General features: G+C 42.4%; 1 long non-coding RNA gene across 2 annotated transcripts in view; it reads left to right on the top strand.

The window, feature by feature from the left end:
- Nucleotides 1-4,627: 4,627 nt before the first annotated feature.
- The window catches only part of LOC123580619, an 81,929-nt gene continuing 63,264 nt past the window's right edge, over nucleotides 4,628-23,292 (top strand). The window contains exon 1 of one of the 2 annotated variants that reach the window (XR_006703399.1): nucleotides 4,628-5,093. This is a non-coding gene — a long non-coding RNA (uncharacterized LOC123580619). The remainder of the gene's footprint in view (nucleotides 5,094-23,292) is intronic. The other variant, XR_006703400.1, reaches the window with a different exon arrangement.

Here is a 23,292-nt window from a genome sequence, read left to right as displayed (position 1 = left end):
AGTAGCAATAAGTAGGGGGCTGGGCATCCTGGAGGAAGGTATTTCACTACTATTATTATTATATTCAAATGAGTGCCTCTTGGTGATCAATATGGAGCAGTATTCTTTTCTTCGCAAGAACCCCAAACTCTAAAATGGGGGCGAGGGGAGGAGCAGCATGAAAGCCACAAATGCTTGGTGCCAATCAACTGCAGTGAATCGTGAGACACGGGGATGAAGGGAGCGATCTGGTACATTCAAATCTACCCTGAAAAGTGTTAAAATGGAGAGCGTGGCTGGAAACAAATGGGAAAGCAAGATTCAAAGGTTGCAAGGGGTAGTGGAAAATTCTAATTAGACATTTACGTCAGCTTGCAAAGCTCCTTGTTTTTCCCAAATGTTGGAGTGTTTCTTGCTCTGTCAGTCTTCAATTGAAAGTCCTAAAAAAGGGGGGGAGGGGGAGGGGTTCTGAGACCTTCACCGGAGCCATAGGGACGGTGAATTTAAAAGGTGGCCACAGACGCGTTCGCTGGGAATGAAGTGTCCCATCCCAGAGCGCCAAATGAACACGGGAAGATGAAAAAGAAGAAAGTGAACGTATGTGTGTCTCTGCGTCCTCCCCCACCCACCCACCCCCCACCCCCCAGGGGCCCGGGAGCTTCATCAGAAATGGCCCGCTCCTTTTGCCCACTGCTGGCTACTCAGAGGCCACTTGGACTGGCTTCGATCCCCCCGGGGAAGTGTTCATGATCGCAAATTTGGCCAAAAGATTTTTTTCATTACCCTCCAACATTTCCTTTCACCTCCAACCTCGAGGCAGGGCCCTGGCTTTCCCTTTGGAGCCCGGAATATAAAGACGTGGGGCCATCCGGGCTGACCCGGAGGGCCCCTCTGTCAATCACTGCCTCCCCATCCCTGCTCCCTTTCACACCAGGCAGCTGGACCCATCGCTGTCAACCAGGTAACAACCCCCAGACAATAGCGGACTGAAAGCCTGGTCTAGACACTCTTTTAGCCACTTATTTGCTCCTCTTGGCAGCTGTTGAAGCATAAATAAGCAGTTTGTAATCAGAAAGCTGACATCATCGCAGCTCGGCTGAGAGGGGAGATTGTTCCTGAGCACTGAGCGGCTTTTTTGTGTGTGTGTGACAACAGATTCTGGGGTGGGGATGCAGATTTGTGCCATGCTAAGCTGGTCTTTCTTTGATTTACAGAAGACAATTGGACCAGGTCTCCAGTTCCTGGACATACGAGAATTATTCTTTCGTGTTCAGTCCCTGATGGCTAGTAAAATCGGGGAAGAGACTGGGGGGAAGCATGTCACTGGGCTGGTCCTGGGTAGTCGGAACAGAGCGGGACACATGGGAAGTTTGGACTTGAGACGTTTTCTAGGCCACCGGGCATACGTCTCGTCAGCCCCTTGAAAGTGCGCCTGCGGCATGGTTTGGGTGGGAGACACCGAGGGGAGGTTTGGTACTAGATACACATGTCTGACTGCTTTGAGAAATAAATAGTTTCACAAAAGGCAGCAGAGAAACGGGTATGTTTATCCCTGCTTCCCAAGTGTGGCTTATTGTTTTTTCTTTCTTTTTTTTTTTTTTTTTTCCCCTCTCTCAAGATCAAGTTTGCCATTCAAAGTGATTGGCAGTTGTCCTCGTGAAAGAGAATAGACATGAACCATTCTCCAGAAACGTTGACTCTTCATCACCTCCACAGCTGAGAAACCCCTCTGTAGGTGTTTCTTCCCCCAAAACTGGCTTTGTTATTGGAAGAGACAGAGATGGCAAGATGGCAGACGTTATTTATTTATCATAAGTGATTTCTTATAATTATTTTGAGGATGCTCCCAAAGGAAGGAGAGCTTCTCTGGTTTCTTTTAACAGTGTGGTTCTGATTGCCCTGATGTCTGCTTGGGACATCTGACTCAAGGTCTATTGGTAAATGGTGGGGCCGAATGAATGTCAGGTTACCACAGAGCAGGCTACCTGAAACCCATTCAGGTGGTTTTGGGTTTTGCCCATCTCCAGTTTCACTTACCAAAAAAAAAAAAAAAAAAAAGAAAAAAAAAAGAAAAAAAAGAAAGAAAAAGTAAAAGTAAAAAACAAACAGAAAGACAGAAAGAAAAAGAAAAAGAAAGAAAAGCGTTTCAACAAAAATATTGACTTCCTAGCTCCCTGAGGGTTTCTGGTATTAGTTTGCTATAAGTAGCTCATGATTTAGAGTACAAAGGCATTTCCAGAATGCATGTTTAACAAAATGACATAGCAGATAATTGAAATTTATTTGCAATTTTCAAACTACAATAAACACAATTCTCCTTTTCTTTCATTAATAATCGCACGGCTAATGCATAGCAATCCCTCTGCAGCTTTTACAAGCAAACTTGAGCTGCTGTGTTGTAATAGCTGGAAAAGTTAATGTAGCTTGAACAAGGTTCCTAATTGTCCCTGTCTCTGTCATATTTGTCTACTTGAATGGTCCTAAATACCACAGCGATTAATTACTACAGAGCAGGTATTACAAGATGTTATCATCCTTCCCCAACTGTCTGGGTGAATGGAGAGAAGCAGGAGACTGTTCCAGTGTTTCATCTTTGCTCTTCCTGTAAGGCACTTTAACCAGAAGATTTAACGTGTCAAAGTTAACTGCGTTCTCTAGCAGATATTCACATTCTAATTAAAGATTAAGAACGTAGTACATTACACTGTGATTTGTCATACATGGCTTGTTAAATAGGAAACCTACCGGGATTCCCTAACATTTTATAAACATTATTCAGGGCTTTTAATGTGGGCAAAGAGAAAGATGATTCAACTGCATTGCAGTATGGAAAGCAGGTCGCCCTCTAACCCCCCCCACCCACGCCCCCCAATAAATAACAAAACCGGAGAACTTGGGCAGTTTGGAACTGTTTTGCTGTGGAGATTTTGTTCAAACCATGAATCACCTCTGGTTCGTATTTGGTGGTGAAGGGGGAGATCTTAATGATTATCCCTCGGCATTTTTTCCCCCTACTTTTGCTTTTTGCTGTCAGCTAAGTAGAGGAAGGTAAGAGTCTTTGTTTGAATTAGAGTGCCAAAGGACGGAATAAAGATGAAACAGTGTTTCAATATGCAGCCTGAGCTTTCTAGTTGATTCACATCGCCCTGATCGGCACCGTCTCTAGCACTGGTGGCACAGGGCTGGTTCACATTCTATGATTGCCTGAGGAATAAATTAATGAGGTTACTGAGACACTGAACATTTGCATATTCACGGATGCTTATTAGGTAGAAAGTGAATGCCAGGTGCACTGAATTTGGGGGATATAGGATTTGTTGAGAATTAACATCTTTCCGTTCCTCGGAAAAGGGGTGTCTTGTCACTGAAAATAACGTGCAGGCAAAACTCCTGCCTAATAACTCTCTGAATAATTATGATAGAATAGAAAGCCAAGGCAAAAGAGGGTCCTGCCTGAAAGCAACAGAGAAGCCACTGCAGCGCCCTTGTTATAGGGAGACCTGGATCCGGTGGTCCTGGAGCGTAAAGGAAACAAATGCCCTGCTCTGTTTGGATTTTAGGCTGTAATTATGCTGGTGGCACGCACGGCAGAACACGATGCCATCTTACCGAACGCAAAAGGATCAATTTAAAGAGACCTTTGCATTTGTAAATATCAGTATTGACAGGTCACCCTTCTAAGCTGGAGCAGGAGAAAGCTTTCCTAAGAAATTATGTCCAAACCTGAATCACACAATGAGTCTTGACTGTTTCTCTAAGGGGTATCGGTCCAGAGTTCCGTAGTTGGGGGTTTCTGCTGGGGCTGTGTGGAAGCATATTATTTGAGCTATTTGTATCTCATTATTGAGAGAAGTTTGTCTGCTGCTCTGGGTTGTAGGCTTGGAGACTACCTCTTCACAGCTCACATGGGCAGATTTCCTATCCCTCTTGTCCTTAGGAATACTTCGTAAGGCAGAATGATGACTGTCCAGGTTTTTCAGAGCCCTGCGCAGTGGGGAGAGCCTGCCTTGTCTTTTTGCTACCATTGTACGCAGGTAGGTTTTCTTTCTTTCAATCTCTTATTCTATTTTATTTTTTTTTCCCCTCTTCAAAGAAAATGATTGGCAGAGTCCAACCTCAAGGAACTGATCTATCAAAATCAAGCTGGGATAAGTATTTCTTTGAGAAATAATATATATTTATCAACAGGCTCTATTCTGCCCCCTTGTTTCACTATACCTTGCTTGCCACTTCCCTTTCCTGGCCAAAGCCAGTGATAACCCTGTATTAAGAACACAGTCAGTGTATCTGTATGTGTGTGTGTGTATATATATATATATATATATATATATATATATATAGGTGTATATATAAGCATTTTTTTCAAAGATTCCCTGATGTGAATTCTATATACATTTTACAGCCCCTTCTCTTGATTTTAAAAATATTTTCGATATCTCGCCCGTATTTTGAAAGATTTTTTTTCCTCTTTTTAAAAATAGCCTTTAAATATGAATGAGTTAATTGTCTTCCCAGAGCAAAGTCAAAGGGACTCTCAGTGTTTATTTCAGGATTGCATCAGACTTAAGCTTTCCATTTATTTTGTCGGGGTTCAGGGGTATAGTAATTGTCAGAATAAACGCCTTCAAAATAATCTGCGCATGTTTGAAAATTCAGTCGGTTCCCTGCCGCAAATTTTTGATGCATTCATAAATCTGCTGAAAAATCACAATGATTTCGATGTGGCAGAGTTGCAAGCAGGAATCTATAGATTTTTTCGTGGTGTATTACAGATTTCTGACTATTTGCTGCTAATATTGTAGAAGACATTTTTTTTAAACGCGTTTCACCCCAAAAGGGCCTGCCTGAAAACATACCCTGCAGTAAAATCACTGTAGTCCAGGCTTTTTGTCACATACACAGAGCACAGATTTTTTTGATTATGTAGATTTCTTTTCCTACTGCAGTTTCATATGCAAAGCATGCATCAGCCACATCCATGCTATCTCCTAAAGCAGTCATTCTGAAACCCAATCTGGGGACAGTGCAGACTAAATAAAATTTCATTTTGATTTGGCCTCCCGCTGTGAATAGGACTGCTTTGTCTCAGCCGACAGAACCAGCAAGTCAGAAAGGTATGTCCTGTTTTGCATGGCTGATGTTGTGTCTTGAGGCTTACAATCAGGCCGTCCTGCTCCGGCTCCGCGGCTCTCGCACTCTGCCTTCTCTTTCCCCTTCCATCCGCCTTTCTCTTTCCCCGTCCATTAGCTCCCGTGCTGCCTGTGGTGTACCTGCAGGGCAGAGCCGTGGCAAACCCACACCGATTGTTTACTTTGGCATATGCCTGGTAGCGTGCGTGGCTGTGTGCGTTTTTTTTTTTTTTTTCCACTGTCTTTGTCGGTGGTGGCTTTTTTTTTTTTTTCCTCTTTTGGTTTTTGTTTTGTTTTGCTTGCCTTGCCCACATTTGCTTTCCTTGTAGCTCAAGGTGTTGAATACTAACATGCTAACTTAAAGAAAAATTGTCGAAGTGCTGCTATGATGCTCCAGAGACTTTACTGGAAGATTTGTCATGCTGAATTTTATTGTAAATTTGAGGATGCGTTTAACAGCTTTGAAGGACTTTAGTTTTCATGGCCCTTTTGAGCCTATTTGGCAGAAAAGCAATTGCCCGTTTTAGATAAGGGGGGAAATATAAAATAAGGACTCTCTCCTAATGGGGTTGAACTGTTTTTGCCATCCTGGTGCGCTTTTACAAAATCCATTGTGGTCTCTGCCTGAAGAGCTGCTAAATATGACGCTTTTGAACGCGACGACCTTCATCCGGGGTCATGTCACTAGAGACTGGATTGTGGCAAATGTTCTCCTTACACTTGTCCCGCCTTTTGGGGAATTTTTCGGCAATCAGGGACAAGCTGCTGTGAGGTTCTCAGAGGCAGCGCTCTGGACACCTGGTGAAGTGTCAGGGGGGCTGAGAGTAGTGGGAACTCTGCGTTCAAGCCTAGTTTCTCCTTGGAGTTGTCATTGCCCTGAAACCACTTCGTAGGGAACCATAAGGAAAAGAAGCTTCTCCCTGGTTCATGTATGGATGTATCATTAATTATACCAAACTGGTAAAGATGGGTAGAAAGTAAATGAAAATAAATTGCTTAAGAGAAGGGCAGGGAGCGACTGCTCTCTGACTCTGGGCTCAGCATAAATCATTCCACCTAAGGTAGAAAGGAATTAAAAAAAAAAAAAAAACTAATCAGCAAAGGGATCCCATCCACTCACTCACCCGGAAGCAGTAACTTCTGCCGTAACTCGGCACAAGGCCAGAAGTTAACTTTCATAAATCCGTGCTTCGGCCATCCCGGTGGTTTGTGGGAAGGTCATGGCGCCATTTCTGAAATTCAGTGGGTGAGCGTTTGGCATTACAACAAATTTTCCTTTTACCACAAAATCCGTAAGTTCACCATTGTGCACCTGTTGACCAAGAGCCCTGGGAGAGGAGATTCATCGAAAGCTTTAGTAACTTATTGGAAGCTCCCCTCCTTATCAGGTACAACAGGTTGATGAACCCAGTAACAGTCAAAGAAGATGTGGCAAAATAATACTAGCCTGAAAACAGCGTTAGAGGTTGTTTGATAAAGACAGCACAGTCTTACAGCAGGAAGAGGAAAATGGTGGTGAGGGGCACCGCTGGTAAGGTTTGGATTGAGAGATGGATAATTTCTACTATTATCCAGTAGTATGTGTTTTTGCTCTAACCTCACTAAGAGAGCCAGTTGGTTATTGTATGGCTTGTTAGATGATGATGTTAAAAAGCCCCAATTTTTTTGTCTGATTTGTACAGGTTCTGCAGGGGGAACACTTATTGGCATTATAGGGACTTTTTTGATACCTCAGTGATGTTTTAAGAAGTAAATTTGTTACGTTGCTGCATAGGCTTCTTTTAAATAATGAAATTATATAGCGACAATAAAATACCTTTTTAAAAAAAATGACAACATGAGCACTGGTTTTAGAAAACAAGGTCCTCACAAACGATCTAAGGATCCATAAAAATACATAGGCATATACATCTATGTTATGTGTGTATACACACACACACACACACACACATATCCAGAAAGAAAGAGAGAGGGAGACTGAAGCAATTATGCTCTTAAGGAGAGTCATGTGGGGGTGTCTGGGTGGCTCAGTCAGTTGAGCATCTGACTCCAGCTCAGGTCAAGATCTCACTTTTCATGAGTTCGAGCCCCACGTCGGGCTCTGTGCTGACAGCTCAGAGCCTGGAGTCTGCTTCGGATCCTGTGTCTCCCTCTCTCTGCCCCTCCCCTGCTCACGCTCTTTCTCCCTCTCTCTCTCAAAAACAAATAAACATGAAAGAAAGAAAGAAAGAAAGAAAGAAAGAAAGAAAGAAAGAAAGAAAGAAAAAAGTCATGTGGTGCCTGGGTGGCTCAATCATTTAAGCACCCGACTCTTGATTTTGGCTCAGGTCACGTTCTCATAGTTTGTGAGATCAAGCCCCATGTCGGGCTCTGTGCTGGTAATGTGGAGCCTGCTTGGGATTCTCTCTGTTCCTCTCTCTCTCTGCCTCTCTCCCGCTGGTGCACACTCTCTCTCTCACTCAAAATAAATAAACCAACATTTTTAAAAAAATGAAGAGTCACAAAGCTGACTTTGAAGGTAAAAATCGAGAACTATATCTAGCAGACAAGATTCTACGCCACGGTCTGACGTATCATATACCTGTAATATATACCAAAAGTTCGCATTGAGCCAGATGATACTTCTAGTAATTCATGTGTTCATCTTCGATTTCATCTGCAGGACACAAATGCTATATCATGTTGTTTGTTTGGGAATGACCTCAATGAAGAACGAATGTTCGCCTTACATCAGTCTATGCCTCTCTGTCTTTGATGGCGGCCAAGCCGGCTGTCCTCCATGTTGTAGTACGTGTGCTCCGTAAATGCGATAGCTCAGTGTGTCTGCAAGCACTTAATAAAATAATGTGTTTAAAATATTGAAGATAATGACTGTAATGGAGGTACTTGGCATGGGAATTTAGTTTATACTAAATTCCATTTGCTGATGTTTGTGGTGACCATAACCTGACCTTCCATATTTCATTATCTGCATCCCTCTACCAGTAAGAAAAAGAACACTGGCTGGGGCTCAGCGTGCATTGTGGCCAAAGATAGATTTCTGTGTTCTCTTGATCCCTCGTAACTCTTGGGAAACGGTGGACACTCAAGGAATCTTTCTTGAGAAGAAGGTGAATGGGTGAGTGAATGGCCCTGGTTGAGCCCAGGAGGAGAACAGGAGGCCCTTTCACTGGTTGGATCCCGCCCCTGCACCAGCTAGAGGTCATCACACATGAAAGAAAGATATTTGAAAGCCACAGGTTCTCCACCCGGGGCCCCCAGTCTTCCTAAGTGTGTGAATCCTCTGAAGACACATGCATGCTTATCCAAAAGAAATAAATGACCTGACCCGCTCAAGTAGGTCTAAATAGAACCCCAAATGCTAAGCACCCAGCAGTTCTAGGATCTAGCTAGAGAAACATTGCAAGTGGCAGGGGAAGGCAAATCCATGGCATTCTCTGAAAAGGTCCTAATGAGAATAAGGAAAGAGATCCAATGTATGTATACCCTGTAACTTTCCCAGTAAGGAAAGTTTATTTTACATTCCTGCAGGTGTAGTAATCGAAAACCAGAAACAACAAAGAGAATGCAAGCTGGAATCCAGACACTGGGCACTGGGGAGATACCCCTGAAAATATATCTCTGGAGTTAGTTCTCAAAGCGCGACACTAGATTTGAATAAAGCGGTTTATGTTGTTTTTATAAAAAAAAAAAAAAAAAAAAAAATAGTTACTTTCAATAGAGAAGCCATTTGCAATACCAATCTTCATCGGAAAAAATACTCTGCCATTTAGATGTGTGTGATAATAAGAAAGGCCATTAGAGATCCCAAAAGTCCACCAAGAACTATGAACATTTGGATTTTCTGTTAAGACTTAGGCAGCCTCAGAAAATCCCCACAGAGTAGCAGATTACAGGAGGGAGTCCAGGAAGTTAGTCCGGGAACAATTTGAAATCTAAATTTACTGTTGAAGACAAGGCTTCTATTTGGCCTATGAAATGAAAAGTTGTACAGTCAGAAAATCTCTGGAAACTGTGACTTTCATGCCCATGGAAATAATCTTTAGACCTCAATATTTTGATCTCTGAAAGTGTACAGAAAAGTTGAATGTCCAGAACAAACAAGACCTGCGTTTTAAAGGTACAGCTCTAGATGCTTTCCATACGATGTTTGTCCTCAAAAACTCGTAGAATGGGCATAATGTTTCTTATAAAGAAACCAAACACCAAAATGACTGTTGCCCTAGTCACGTGATAAGACAGAGGGAGGGCCTATGAGCTTCCCTAGCTATCCCCGGTTATGTAAGGGGGGGGGGGGACCTGTTGTCACAGGGCAAGCAGCCCCACAGGGAGTGACTAGGAGTGACCACTGGCCCCTGAGCTGGATGGAACAGTCGGCAAGAAAGTGGTTCTATAGACACAGAGGGCCGAACTGAGTTCATAGGGCTGGGAACAGTGACATGCCCTTCCCCTATCATTCTATCCCAGCCAAAATAAAGGATCATGAGTTCACCAGCTCCCGACTGCTTCCAGGAACGCAAGCAGGCCTCTAGAGACTAGACAGACAGTAGAGTCAGCAAGGAAAGGGCCAGAAGAGAATACAAAGCTACCATGTGAATCTGAGAATTCCTACTTTATTCCCAGGGCCGGCAGAATTCATAAATCGCACCCACCTTTCCCCACACAGCAAAATGTCATCTTAGGGGAAGAAGCGGGGAAGGGGGCAAATACATAAGAGAGTGGGCCTTTTATCCAAATGGAAGAATGAACACCAATTAAGAAAGACGGCTTAAATGATCAGGCCTGACAGCTCCAAACTTGATTGGACATTTAATTAATTTCTCTCCCCTACCCTCACTCACTGCTGATTGAGGGCTCAGGAAGAGGCCAAGATGAGCCGCCGCCAAAATAAAGAAAATAAATTATATTTTTGCTTATCTACAAGTTGTATTGGGACTACCATTTTGCAACCAGCGACACTTGAAAGATCCTAGATTTTCGCACACATGCCTACTACCAATAACCCAAGGAATGTTAGAAACTTCATATGCCAATCTCAGAAAAAGAGGGGGATGTAATGTTGAACAAATACTGATAGCAATGTGTCAAATTAATCTTCAGTACCTGCCATGCAATATAACTTTAACTCCAGAAGGTGAGACTCCTTTTATGTATGGATTTTTCACCCCGGTTTCTCCAGTTCTGGGATGGATCTCGGAGGCACAAGGGCTCTAGCTGCAAATGTCTTGAGACCAAGTCCCTGCCCCAGTTCATAGGTTCATCTCAACAGGGGCCCAAATAAAGCCAGATTCGCTCTCCCCACCATTTGAAATTGAAAACAGAGAATCCCACCTGCTGGGCGCTGTTGGCACTTTGTGACATTAACATCAACAGGACCGAAGACCCGTCAATTTTATGCCACATTTCAGAAGACCTAGAAATTGGCCACCCTTCTTTTCCTTCCGTGGCCCTGATTAGTCAGCTCTTTCTTTATGTTTAATGCCTTGCAATGCCACCGTGTTATCTTAGTGGATTTCCTCCCTTCCACTCTAAGTTTTCTGGCCTTCCCTTTTGTTGGTTTCAACTTACATGCCGCCAACAAATACATGAACAAGAAATTCTTAGAAATCAGTGGCACGCCCTAGACATTGGACCACGCAGCCTAAGGAAGGAAGTACAGAGACGGTGAAGACTCAGCCTGGGACTTGGGTCCACATGCTGAATCTGGCAACGGATACAAACGTTCGTGATATCTACCAGAAATTTTCCAGAAAGGCTCATAAATGTCTTCAGCAATGCCAGTAGCTGGTAGCATGAAAATGCTATCTTACCGAATCAAGTGTTCCAGGGTATGGTCCACAGAATAACCTTCCAAAAGTTATGTCATAGTTCTTCTGTTCCGTTGGCTTGTTCCTTCGTGTAAGACTTGTGTCAGTTATTATGAATATACGCAGAAAACCGGCTTAAAATTCAAGATAAAAGTGAGAAGAATCAAGCACTATCACAGTGTTGAAGGATAGAGGCAGACCCCAGCCACTACTACAGGGATCTAATTATTTCCTAAACAGAGACCAGGGAGGGCGTTTTGCAACATTGGAGGAAAATGAATCGAAAACTTGATTTCTAAAACGTATATTATTTTGAAAGTTCGCTGCTGAAGCAGAGTCTTTTCCCGTCGCCAGTAAATCAAATTGGTAAAGCAGTCTAAAAATAAAAAAGAACAGGTCGTGTTATGAATGAGACCTAAGTTAGGGCTTGGTTTTCCCATAAGTCCTATCTTGTAATATTTTATGCCCCTCCGTAATAACACAAATTATTCACATTAATGTCACTGGTTTTATTAAAATAATGATTATTGGTAGAAAATATATTGTCAAGGAACGTTTTTGTACAACAGGAAAAACACTCGTTCAATCCATAACAGGCAAGGATGATATAAAACTAGTATAGAAATAGACAACTTCGGGGGAAAAGCCTTCCGCCAACTGTTTTAATGGTTTGCTCCGTCTGTGCCAAGGGCAAAAGAAGGTGAATGTAGCTATACCATTATCGCCCGCCCACGTTAAGAATGCCTTCATTCCCCTCTAGTCCATTACAGACTGCCGTGGTTTACACTTATAGATGTTTTTTGGATTATTAAAAAAAATACTTGAACCTTTTAATATTACAGGATGCCTTTGAGGAGAACAGCGTATGAGGGAACAGACATATTTTTCAAGGAGAAGTAACTATCTGTGGTCTAGCCAAGTGATGACTGAGAGCGGGTTAGTTTTTTGTGGTCATTTCTGGGGTGTGTGTGTGTGTGTGTGTGTGCGTGCGTTGCCAGCTATCTATTACTATTTGGGGAGTGTAAACACTAATGAAGGTGAGGAGCTAGGTGGAACAAGAGGACAGGGTTTGGGGTAATGGGATGAAATTAAGAAAAGGGAAATTTAGGTTGATTACCAATTACCAATTGAAAATCTTCTTAATGTCGAAGCCTATTAGACTGTAGGGTAATCTTCCGAGGGAGGTGGTGGGACTCCCATTGCTTAGATACTTAAAATTAGAGTGGACAGAGCACTATCAAGAACACCCCGTGGTGAATGATCTACCCCGTTGTGTGGAATGAGCGAGTTCACCTTGGTTGCCTTTATAGGCTCAAGCTTTCCCACGACCTGGGGAGAGAAGGGAAGAAAAATGACCCCAGTCTGTCCCACACAGGCCCACCAAGCCCAAGTGATCGGGGGAATCATTTAAAAATACTTCTGCTTTTCATCTGGAACAGTCTTTCTACAATTCCACAGACACCCCCGAAAAAGACAGATCTGTTGGCAACAAAGACCTTCCCAAAGGTACACGTTTCCCACCTGGGAAGTTCACAGATTTCTGAGATTCACAGACGCAGCGTCTTGTGTCATGTGGTACTCTGCTTTTCCCTGGAGTAAAAATTGGATCAAGCAGGCCAGTGACATTTTGAGAACATGGCTATCGTGACATTTGTGGGCAGACATGGTCTGTCATTGTAGGAAGATAAAGAACTTGAAGGAAGGGAAAGTGAGAAAGAGAACCTCAGCTTGAGAGAGAACAGATCAGAGTAGCAATTGATGAACATTGTCCCATAGTCCAGGTGAAGGTAGGGAAGAGGAATTACATGAGGAAAATGGGCATTCCCTCTTGTTCCCCTGGAGCCCGTTGTGGTACCCGGGAGTCTACTTCAGAAGAGGCTCTTTTACTTAATGGGAACATTTCTGGAAATGAATATATTAGAGACGATGCAGTCGTATCTTCTGATTTTAATGAAATCTTACCTCACGCTCTTCGATCGGGGTTCTTTCTGTCCGTCGTAATAAAATTTTTAAAAATATATCCACGTGGTTTTAGAATAGTTTGTTTTTGCTCAGAATATCTCTCTGTTCTGGCTGACATAGACACGTCCAGGCTTTTCCAAAAGCCTTCAAAAAAGAAGTGAGGCATGAGAAACAGTGTATCTCTATATGAGTTGCTGAATGTAATGGACAGTGGAAGCCAGAGACATGAATGACACCATAAAGTCACCCAGCACTGAACGTCCTCTCCTTGCTGGAGGTGACAGAGGAGGCTGAATGCCACGGGAAGGTGGGGGCAGAGAAAGCCTGTACACTGAAACTCTATTTTAAATACATCCAGCCTCCTCTGCTCTGTAAAACCAACCAGAACGTCAACAGACTTAAGCTTCCTTCCTGGTTCCTCTTACCTTTCTAGTAGACAATGGCCACAAAGGTAACTCTTGAGGTTCAGAGAAGGTAATTGGAACAAGAGAAGTTAAGTGTAACGCAAGGTTCAAAGTCCCCTTCTGATAAGTGCTGGGCAAGAAGCCATGTGTATCTTCCGTATCACATGTGCCGTTCTAATCTCCCATTTCTTCCTTGTGGCAAATTCTTTCTGTCTTTCTAAGTTTAACGTTTTATTTGATTACAAAGTCACTGTCATTTTGGGGAGCCTGGGTGTCTCAGTTGGTGAGCGTCCGGCTTTGGCTCAGGTCATGAGCTCGCAGTCTGTGAGTTCGAGCTCCACGTCAGGCTCTGTGCTGACAGCTCAGCGCCTAGAGCCTGCTTCCGATTCGGTGTCTCCCTCTCTCTCTGCCCCTTCCTCACTCATCCCCTGCCTCTCTCTGTCTCTCAAAAATGAATAAACGTTAAAAAAATTTTTTTAATTAAAAAAAAAAACTAAAAAACAAAGTTGCTGTCGTTTAAATCAATAAAAATATCTCACTCCTACCAACTGGTCTCACACATAAAATGAACATTTTCCCCCTAAAAGCTATCTTTTTTTTCCCCTGTGGGAAAAAAAAATTTCTTCAGGAACTTGTGATTGTACACAACGAAATGTATGTTTCAGAATTCAAACACCTACGTGCAACCTACTGCTTCAACTTTCGGCTTGAAACAGACTTGCATGACTTTTCTTTAAGGGGAATGGTATTTGGAAATAACCCAGGTCCTCTGTTGTGAGCTCAAGGTTCTTGAACAATTGGCAAATGCGTCCTAACCACTAGGCTGCAGGGAACACCCAGAGTCTGGGTGCAGTTGACTGGTTATTCATCTGAAATAAACACCAAAATGTTTCACTACAAAAAAAGCCACTCTTCTGAAAAGATTTCAAAGTCATTCAAATGTACCTTCAAAACAGTATGCAATATGGAAATCTCCAAATACTCACTTCTTATGCTCAACTAAGGGTATCGTTTTTCTGTTTCTTAGATCCAAACATTGCAATTTACTTTTAGGGTGATAATACTTTATGCGGAAATATCTTTTTGCAGCACTTTCCTGCACATTATTTCATTGTGTCTTCTAAGAGATGTTCAGTTTTTACTGCCAAAAAAATTTTTTAATTTAATTACAACTGCATTTTATTTCACCAAGTGGTAGGAAAAAATAGTAGAGTTGTAATAAAACTCACATACGATAATAAACATGGCCATAAGAGTAGACTTTAACAAATCGTGATCACTTAATGCATTTTCGTATCTGCTGAAGTAGGCTTTCAAATGAGAGTGGGGTATTTATATCTCATAAAAACTATGTGTCCTTCTTGGGAATAGAGATTAAAGATACCCCAAGACTCTTTGTTTTATTGACCAGTTCAGTTTTTAGATTCTGTTCTTCAGATTCCCAATCTCTTGGCGTTCTGGCTTCTCCCACCTCTTCACATGTGGTCCCCACTGCCCCACTAGACAGACAGTCCTGGCGGGGGCAGGATTGGGGTTGTGCTTTCTCTCTCTCTCTCTCTCTCTCTCTCTCTCTCTCTCTCTCTTGCTCTTGGATCATTCTCCCAACTTTAATCCTAATGCTTTAAATGACTCACCCAGAATACCTTCTAATAATCACTTGGGCTCAATTCCCACTACCTAGAAAGGTTCTAGTAGCTTCGTTCTTCCTTGAAAACTTTTCACAGAATTTCTTCCATGTGACCAAGATGATACAGGGTACCTAAAGAACAGCGGGCAAAAACAAGACAAAAAAAACACCAGGCCTGCATTCACCGTGAGCATATGGTCTGATGGAGGTCCTGAGATGTTCGTCTGGGGTCTCTGTAGCAGGATGGGATGGGAGAAACATAGCGCTAGGCTGGCCCCCAGGGAAACTCTGCACCCGAGTTCAGAAAATCCCCAGGCTCACTCAGCACTACTTGGCAAGCTTTGCTGCAGCCCTGGGGGGCAGCCAGGCCCAAGGGGGGGAAAGGGAGACAGCCGAGGTAAGTGTCATTTCCAAAGTCATAGCATCAGTAAGAAGCACGAATCAGCATTCAAACCAAGTGTTCCGAGGATGCTACTGGTTAGCTTAGACCCTGCCTCACTTAGCCAAAACACGTACTTCTCCTTTGATTGACAGGGAGGATTTGGGTTAGTATTTCAAAAGCAAAGGACAGAGAAGCTTAATAATGCTGAAGTTCAGAGACTGTTCTTTAGTCAAGTTTGTATTCCTTACCCATCCTGGAACCCCACTGAATTAAGTGGCATGATGGCACTGGGAAATGGGGGGGGGGGGAATCCATGAATTAAAAACTGGTTTGCAAGGAAGTCCAAGGAATATTATGTAATTCTGTTGACAAGACGTATAGATAGATAGATGACGGGGGGAGGGGGAGGGGGTAACAAAATAATATAGCATTGGAAGCCCACAAAAGCATGCTATGTAAGAGTTCCTATTGGTCACTCATCTCCAATTACAATTGGCAAGATCCACTATGTAGTTTGTGGGGCCCGCTACAACACGAAATGGTCGGGACCCCTTGTGAGAAATGAGTAAGGATTTCAAGACAATGACAGCAGAGCATGAAACCAACCATGGGGTGGCACGTGACCACACAGGTCCCACACGCACGAAGGGGGCCCTGGCTGGCATTAACGCTTCTGCACATTACCCAGTTCTGCTTGGAAAGGCCGCCGTCTCAACGCAACGTCAAGAAAACCACCCAACCATTAGGGCCGTTTACAAATAGAGCGGACTGCTTTGTTAAGCAGAATTTGCCCTTCAAGGGAAAGTTCACACCGAACCTGGAAGACCATCTGTCAAAGATGTTGAGGACGGATTGATTCCTCCATTAGGGGAGGGCCGGATTGGACCCTAGAGGTCCCTTTTCATGCTAGGATTCTGTGAGTCAGACAGTTTCCATCTTCCGATTTTTGAATGGAGCCACTTTCTATGATTCACCAATACCGCCTACGAAGCACACCCAAGTTCCCGACACTGTCACCTTAGCAGGGAGCAATCAGATCTTGGCTTTATGGTTATTTGACGTAAGTAAAGATGGTCGTACTTACATACGTGGGCAATATAAGCATGTGCACAATTATACTCAGCATGCGAGAGCGTGCTGATACACACAGAAGACAGCCAAGGCAGCTTGGGTATTTCATTACTTCAAGATCCGTGTGTCTGTCAGTACTACGTGAAGCTTATGGCCCCCTTACCCACAAAGTATCACAACCAACCCTTTTTGGTCACTGTAAGTCTCCATACAATCGCAGTGCCATTGCCCAGGGAAGCCAAGGTAAGAAGCCACTAAGGAAGTATTTGAAAGGGTTGGAGCCGTAATATTGAAATGTTAATAAAGACGATGCTGTGGACTTGAAAGGCAGCAAATGCAGGATCCCATGCCTTCTTGAGCTGATCAACAAAGAAACCAGCCCACACATAGAGTGGAGCTGAAAAACTATTCAGATTCTCTACTGACATTGCATTCAAAAACCAAAGCAACAAGGGGGAAAAAAATGAAACTACCAAGGTCCTATTGTTTTGCCTAAGTAGCAACATCATTAGCGATATTAATATCTTGTATATTGAGTCCCCCCCACCCAGGCTCTTCAGCTATTTTAAGTCTTCTTAACGTTAGTTAAATGGCTGGTGGCGAGGTTGATGTGCCCCTGTTTCCTTCCAGAGCTCCCAGGCAGTTAGCATGTACCGTTGTCATTTTGTTAATAAAATAAGATGGCATTGGTTTCCAGCATCCTGGATTTTTGTTGAGCAAAGCAGCATGGTGTATCAAAGGCATGTCAAGAGATGTGACGTAAATGAAAATCGCGGAGTATCATAATGCCGCACAACAGGTGCACAAAATAGATGTTCAGAATGGTTTCTATTATTTGGCTTTTTTGGAATCAAATCAGAATCAAGAACAATAGTGGCCATTTCAGATAAATTACTTGTGCACATTCTTGCAGATTGAGCAGCTGTAAAGGAGGGGAGGGGGGAGACGGGGGTGCATGCTATTTGGAAGGTGGATGCAAATATATTTGTAATGTGTATACAGTGTCCTCAGTATATTAAATTTTTGCCTTTCATGTGCAATGATAAAAGTGGTTTCCTTTCCAGGATTGCATGTTTCATTAATACCACATTTTAATAATTAAATAGCACAACTCTAGAGGCAATAGCCAAGATAAAAGTTTGCAGACAATCCATTATTTCTCGCAGACAGCCCTTCTGAAGAACCCATGCAGATGCAGCCTAATGATTTAAGTTCTAAAATGGGTTGTTTAATAAAGTCTTGGGTGTTTGTGGAGTTTTGTTCTGGTGGGCAGTCTCTTTTCTTTTGTCGGGTGTGGCGTTATTATTAATGATAAGAGATGGGCTGAGGGGCTGGTATCCCCTCTATACATCATTATCCACCTTGGCCCACTCTGGCTATTTTTGTTGCATTACAGTTCCTATTTGTAATTTTTAACGTTGGGAAGAGAGAGGTTTGTTGTCTTTTTAATCCTCTCTGTTAGCATATTCTATTTTATTAGACATAATTCACAGGGAGAGAGAGAAAGGGAGGTAGTCACTGGTTCAGGGGGATATATAATTGGGTGTAGGGGGATTAAACTATTATTATTCTACCCTCTTAATGGATGCCCCATAAAGAACCCATAGCACAGGCATTAATGAGTTATGAAGGAAGAGTAGGCAAGCTGAACAGTGTTTCCATTATTGCAATTCTACTTACACACAAATTGTTTAGCACCACTTGAAAGGAACCCCGGACTCCTGATGTATTTAAGCAGAGAAATTTTCCTTCAGAATTGTCTTGTTCTTTCTAAATCTCTGACTTCCAATTTGCAGGATCTTTCTCACATGCCAACCCGATATTTAGTTTTGCTCCACATCAGGCCTTGCTATTAAAAAAAAAAAAAACTGCCTGAAATTTTTTACATCAAATAGAGAAATCTATAAATAGCTATAAAAACATATTCTCTTCTTTGATTAAGGAAAAAAAAAAAAAAGCGCAAGATATGTGAACACTAATGCCCCCAGGTGATAGGAGTGGGAAATAAGTCTAAAGAGCATTATTTTTTAGGTATAAATATTCAAAAGTTAAAGAAAAAGGTTACACGTGAAAATTACGGCGTGCTTTGACGTTGAACTTAGCAACAGAATCAGAGCCTTGCCCTTGTGCCGTGGTTCTTGTTGTTGATGTTGGAGGTGAAAAAGCAAAGAGAAAGTAAAAGGACAGAGCTTTCACAGATGTATTACATAATGTATTCAGGTGGTTTTAGTGGATTACTCCTTGGTTTAAGGGGCTTTCGGATACACTGCTCTCCACTCACATGGTGTCAGTGTATACAGTAAATCTTTCCCTCCTTGTATCCTTTCCACTCTTTCTGCCTCTTACAATACAGTTGGATTTTTCCCCTCTTAAGGGAACGTATAAATTTGGTGACCACAGCAGAGAAGCCATCACACATCACTTGGAGCTACCTTTGTGTGATATTTTGCAAACCTCGCAGACTTGTCATAAAACTTTTATCTAAGAATTACTACTCCGCTGAACTGTAATTCACAGCAGTGAGTGTTTGTGAAACGCTTCCTCCCCAGTAAAATCATCACTCCACCAGATGATGATGGCTTTGAGGCTTCTTTATTTTAAACTTGTATAAGAATTAGAACTGGAGGTCCTGTTCAATTGGAAAGTTTTTGAGTCATATTCTTTCCCAAGCGAATGTATTTTTAAAAACAATTTTAATTCCGCGGCTGGCTGTGTTTTCTAATAAATCCTCTCTACTTTTCTTCTGTGGCAATCTGTCCAGCATCTGTAACTTGGAATGTGTTTGTAAAATATGAAGGAACCGGGGATGGTGTTCCAATGGAAACTGAGCTACCTCCCTAAATGGAATGTTTATGTAAGCAATTTCACACGATAAGGTTTACGGTTAAGGTAGCACACATCCAAGATCTAGGATTTAACCTTCCAAAGAGGCACCGTTTCATTTTTGATGTATCTTTTCGCTTTTATAAAATGCGTTTCAGTTCTCATACATAAACTACAAGGCAGAGAAATGAAAAGTTCTTTGCATGAGAAATAGTATCCTAAGGTATATGAAAACTTGGTGTTGGAAGTCATTTTCACTTCTTTCCATTCGTTTTTATTGCTTTCCAAAGTGAAAACTCCATAGACTCAGAAGCCAAAGGGCCTTTTGAAAAATGCCACTTTCAGATTTCAGCCAACAGCCACAGCTGAATCGACAAGGGAGGGTTCTAACAAGACAGTTGCTTGCTGCTGGCTACAGTTCCCACTTTTGTTTCCTATGGAAACTAACACGGGGCAAATTGAAAGACTGATTATTTTAAGGCTCCGCTGTCTTTCCTGATCCAGTGTCTACAGTATTTTCATAGAAAATGGGAGCAGGAAAAGCAGGGGAGATGTCAGACCTTGTCAGTTCCAGCTGTGGTTGTTGGCAGAGGGCTGAAAGTTCCAGCTTTTCAAACAAGCTACAGAAATCTCTGCTCTTTTTGCTTTTACAACAAAAATGGTAGTTGAACGGCGACTTCACCTTTACCTGTCCCTTCTATTCCTTCCTTTCGCACCGGGATTTCTAGGGAGGAAAGATGGAACGATAGTTCGTTTGGGCAGTTAAGAGGGAAAATTGCACGGCCAAAAGTTTGTTCCAATAAATAACCCATGAATAATGGATTCCCTCTAACCACGAGACTCTGTATCTGTGAATGTAAGTAACTGGTCTATCCAATTGGCGATGTATTCAGAGCCTCGGTTTTCTCTATTGTTTTCTTCCCAATGAACATTTCTTCCCTTGTGAATCTCACCTTTTGTGGGGTGGGGATAAAAAAGGCAGGAGGTACAATAAATACCAGTTGTCCGGAAAACATGAATTATTACAGACCCTAATGCTAAAAGTGACTTAAATTAAGAGTTTGATTGGCTTTGCACGGATAAAACCTGTCCTGTCCTCGAGTGCCCGCCACTTCCTTAGTATCCTCCAGAGATTTCACAAAATCGCCCCATTTAAATTTTACAAACTCTAGGGGCGCCTGGGTGGCGCAGTCGGTTGAGTGTCCAACTTCAGCCAGGTCACGATCTTGCAGTCCGTGAGTTCGAGCCCCGCATCAGGCTCTGGGCTGATGGCTCAGAGCCTGGAGCCTGTTTCCGATTCTGTGTCTCCCTCTCTCTCTGCCCCTCCCCCGTTCATGCTCTGTCTCTCTCTGTCCCCCAAAAAATAAATAAACGTTGAAAAAAAAATTAAAAAAAAAATAAATAAATTTTACAAACTCTATGCATTTAGCAACTTTTGGTTCCCTGATGATGACGTTACCTTTTCAATCACATGGTGGTTCAAATGAGTTCATAGTTTAATGCATTCTATTTTAAAAATGTCAGAATATGTAATTGGAGGAACAGGGGGGGTTTTGAGTGCTTTATGTTATCACGGGAAGGAAACTCATGATTATCTACTCAGGGCATCTATTATTATTGTGTGCTTACTATGAACCAGGCACTTAATATATACAGTCTCAATTAATTCTCCCAAGAACACTGGGGAAGTGGTTACTATTATCTTTATCGCACAGACGAGTAAACTAGGGCTGGCTTGAAGGGCGTTCTAACGTCACACAAGAAGAGATGGAAAGATATGGAAACCCGGATCTTTCTGACTCAGCACACATCTTCTTAACAACTGTGCTGTGTCACTTCCTTTCTCTCCACTTGCTCACACACGGGAGAGGGGAGGGGCGAAATGACATAAAATGATTGTCCACAGGCTGCTTGCCGGTATAGACAAAGAGCACTCCCCGAACCGTGAGGCCGACACAGTGGAGACACGGTAGGTGCCGTCGCTGTGGCCCTGCAAGGTCATTAGGAAGAGTGAAAGCTGCTCACAGAGAGAGCTGTCAATAGAGATCTGGTTTGTCCTCTCACACCGAAGCGCCCGGCATCTCCCGCCAGCCTTGCTGTCAGCAGCTTTCCATCCCATTCCTCCTGGGAGCAGGGAGAAGTAGTGATAACTCACTACTGTTCCTTCCCAGAGTGGCCTGAACCTGAGCAAGAGCCTCATCTTGAAGCTGAGAGGATACAGAAACGCAAGAGACGTGTGACCTCAGGAACATGTGCACCAAATCCCTGGCATCCAGCCATCTTGGGCGAAAGGAGAGAGATTAGGTTTACATCAGAGAAAGAGGCCGGCCCAGGCATTTTCTCTCCTTTCCAAAGGCATCATTGCAGACACACGCACGCTGTGCAATCCGTATTTCTGTACGAGGTCAGAGTTCAGAGTCGGCCCATGGTTAGACTCCAGAAGCTCAGTATTGCCTATTATTCTTTCGATAAGGAGAATTAAAAAAAAAAAAAAAATGTATCCCGCAGATTAAAGTCAAAGCCATTAACATTTAAATATCTGTGAGCTTTGGGGCGCCTGGGTGGCTCAGTGGGTTAAGCGGCCGACTTCGGCTCAGGTCACGATCTCGCGGTCCGTGAGTTCGAGCCCCGCGTCGGGCTCTGTGCTGACAGCTCGGAGCCTGGAGCCTGCTTCAGATTCTGTGTCTCCCTCTCTCTCTGACCCTCCCCTGTTCATGCTCTGTCTCTCTCTGTCTCAAAAATAAGTAAACGTTAAAAAAAAATTAAAAAAAAATAAATATCTGTGAGCTTTAACGATTGGTATAAATGTTATATTTAAAGTCTAAACGAAGACCCCAAGTTTTTTCCAAGGTTGAGGAAGATGGAAGACGGAATTTAGGCATCCTAAGACGTTTGTGGTCTGAAGGGGTGGGCCAAAGAGATGGCACGAATCTTGGGTGGGAGAAAGGCAGAGCGAGACAGTCAATTCTTCTCCACCACAAAATGGCATTTCTTTTTTTTTTTTTTTTTTTTTTTAGTTTATTTGTTTATTTTGAGAGAGAGAAGGAGAGAGAGCACTTGTGAGTGGGGGAGAAGCACAGAGAGAGAGGGAAATAGAGAATCCCAAGCAGGCTCCATGCTATGATCAGACAGCAGGAAGTAGGGATCGATCCCACAAACCACGGGACCATGACCTGAGCCGAAATCAAGAGCCGGTCGCTAAGTCAACTGAGCCACCCAGGTGCCCCCAAACTAGCATTTCTGTGTACCACTTAGTGTACAGGAGCATTTGTGTCTACACTGGTGCATTTATAAGTTGAAAAGAAAAAGCCTCAAAAGTATGCTCTCTGGTTATGGTTTGAAGCACAAGAATTTTGCCAATTTAATTAATGAGGTAAATTGGCAACTTCCTTCCTTCAGAAAAACAAAAACAAAAACAAACAAAACTCGGCTCTTAAGGACTGAACTCTTAATGATTGATAACAATATTTTCCAGACAATTTTTTAATACATGTTTTGACTGAATCATTTTAGGCTTCAAGAGCAAAACCCCTAAACTACGTTCAGACATCTTACAAATTAAAAATACACTGCATTGGCAAAGGGCCAATACTCAAATCTTCTAACTTAAAAAAATCCTACCTATTCCACAGATCCACACTAATCTTGCCGTTATAGACATAGGCGTGTGTGTGTGCACACATACGTACATACACACACACACACGTATATATATATGTGTATATATGTATACACGTATATACACATATATATATACGTATATGTGTATATATACATATATATGTATATATACACATATACATATATACATATATACGTATACGTATATACATACATATATATGTATATGTACATATATATATACATATATACGTATACGTATATACATACATATATATGTATATACGTATACACATATACGTATACGTATATACATACATATATATGTATATACGTATACACGTATATACATGTATATATACATATATATGTATGTATACACACATATACATATATATGTATATATACGTATACACGTATATATACATATATATGTATATATACACATATACATATGTGTGTATATATACGTATATACACGTATACA

The sequence above is a fragment of the Leopardus geoffroyi genome, chromosome A3 (assembly GCF_018350155.1).
Source record: "Leopardus geoffroyi isolate Oge1 chromosome A3, O.geoffroyi_Oge1_pat1.0, whole genome shotgun sequence".
NCBI classification, from domain to species: Eukaryota; Metazoa; Chordata; class Mammalia; order Carnivora; family Felidae; genus Leopardus; species Leopardus geoffroyi.
This window is presented reverse-complemented; position numbering and strand designations above follow the sequence as displayed.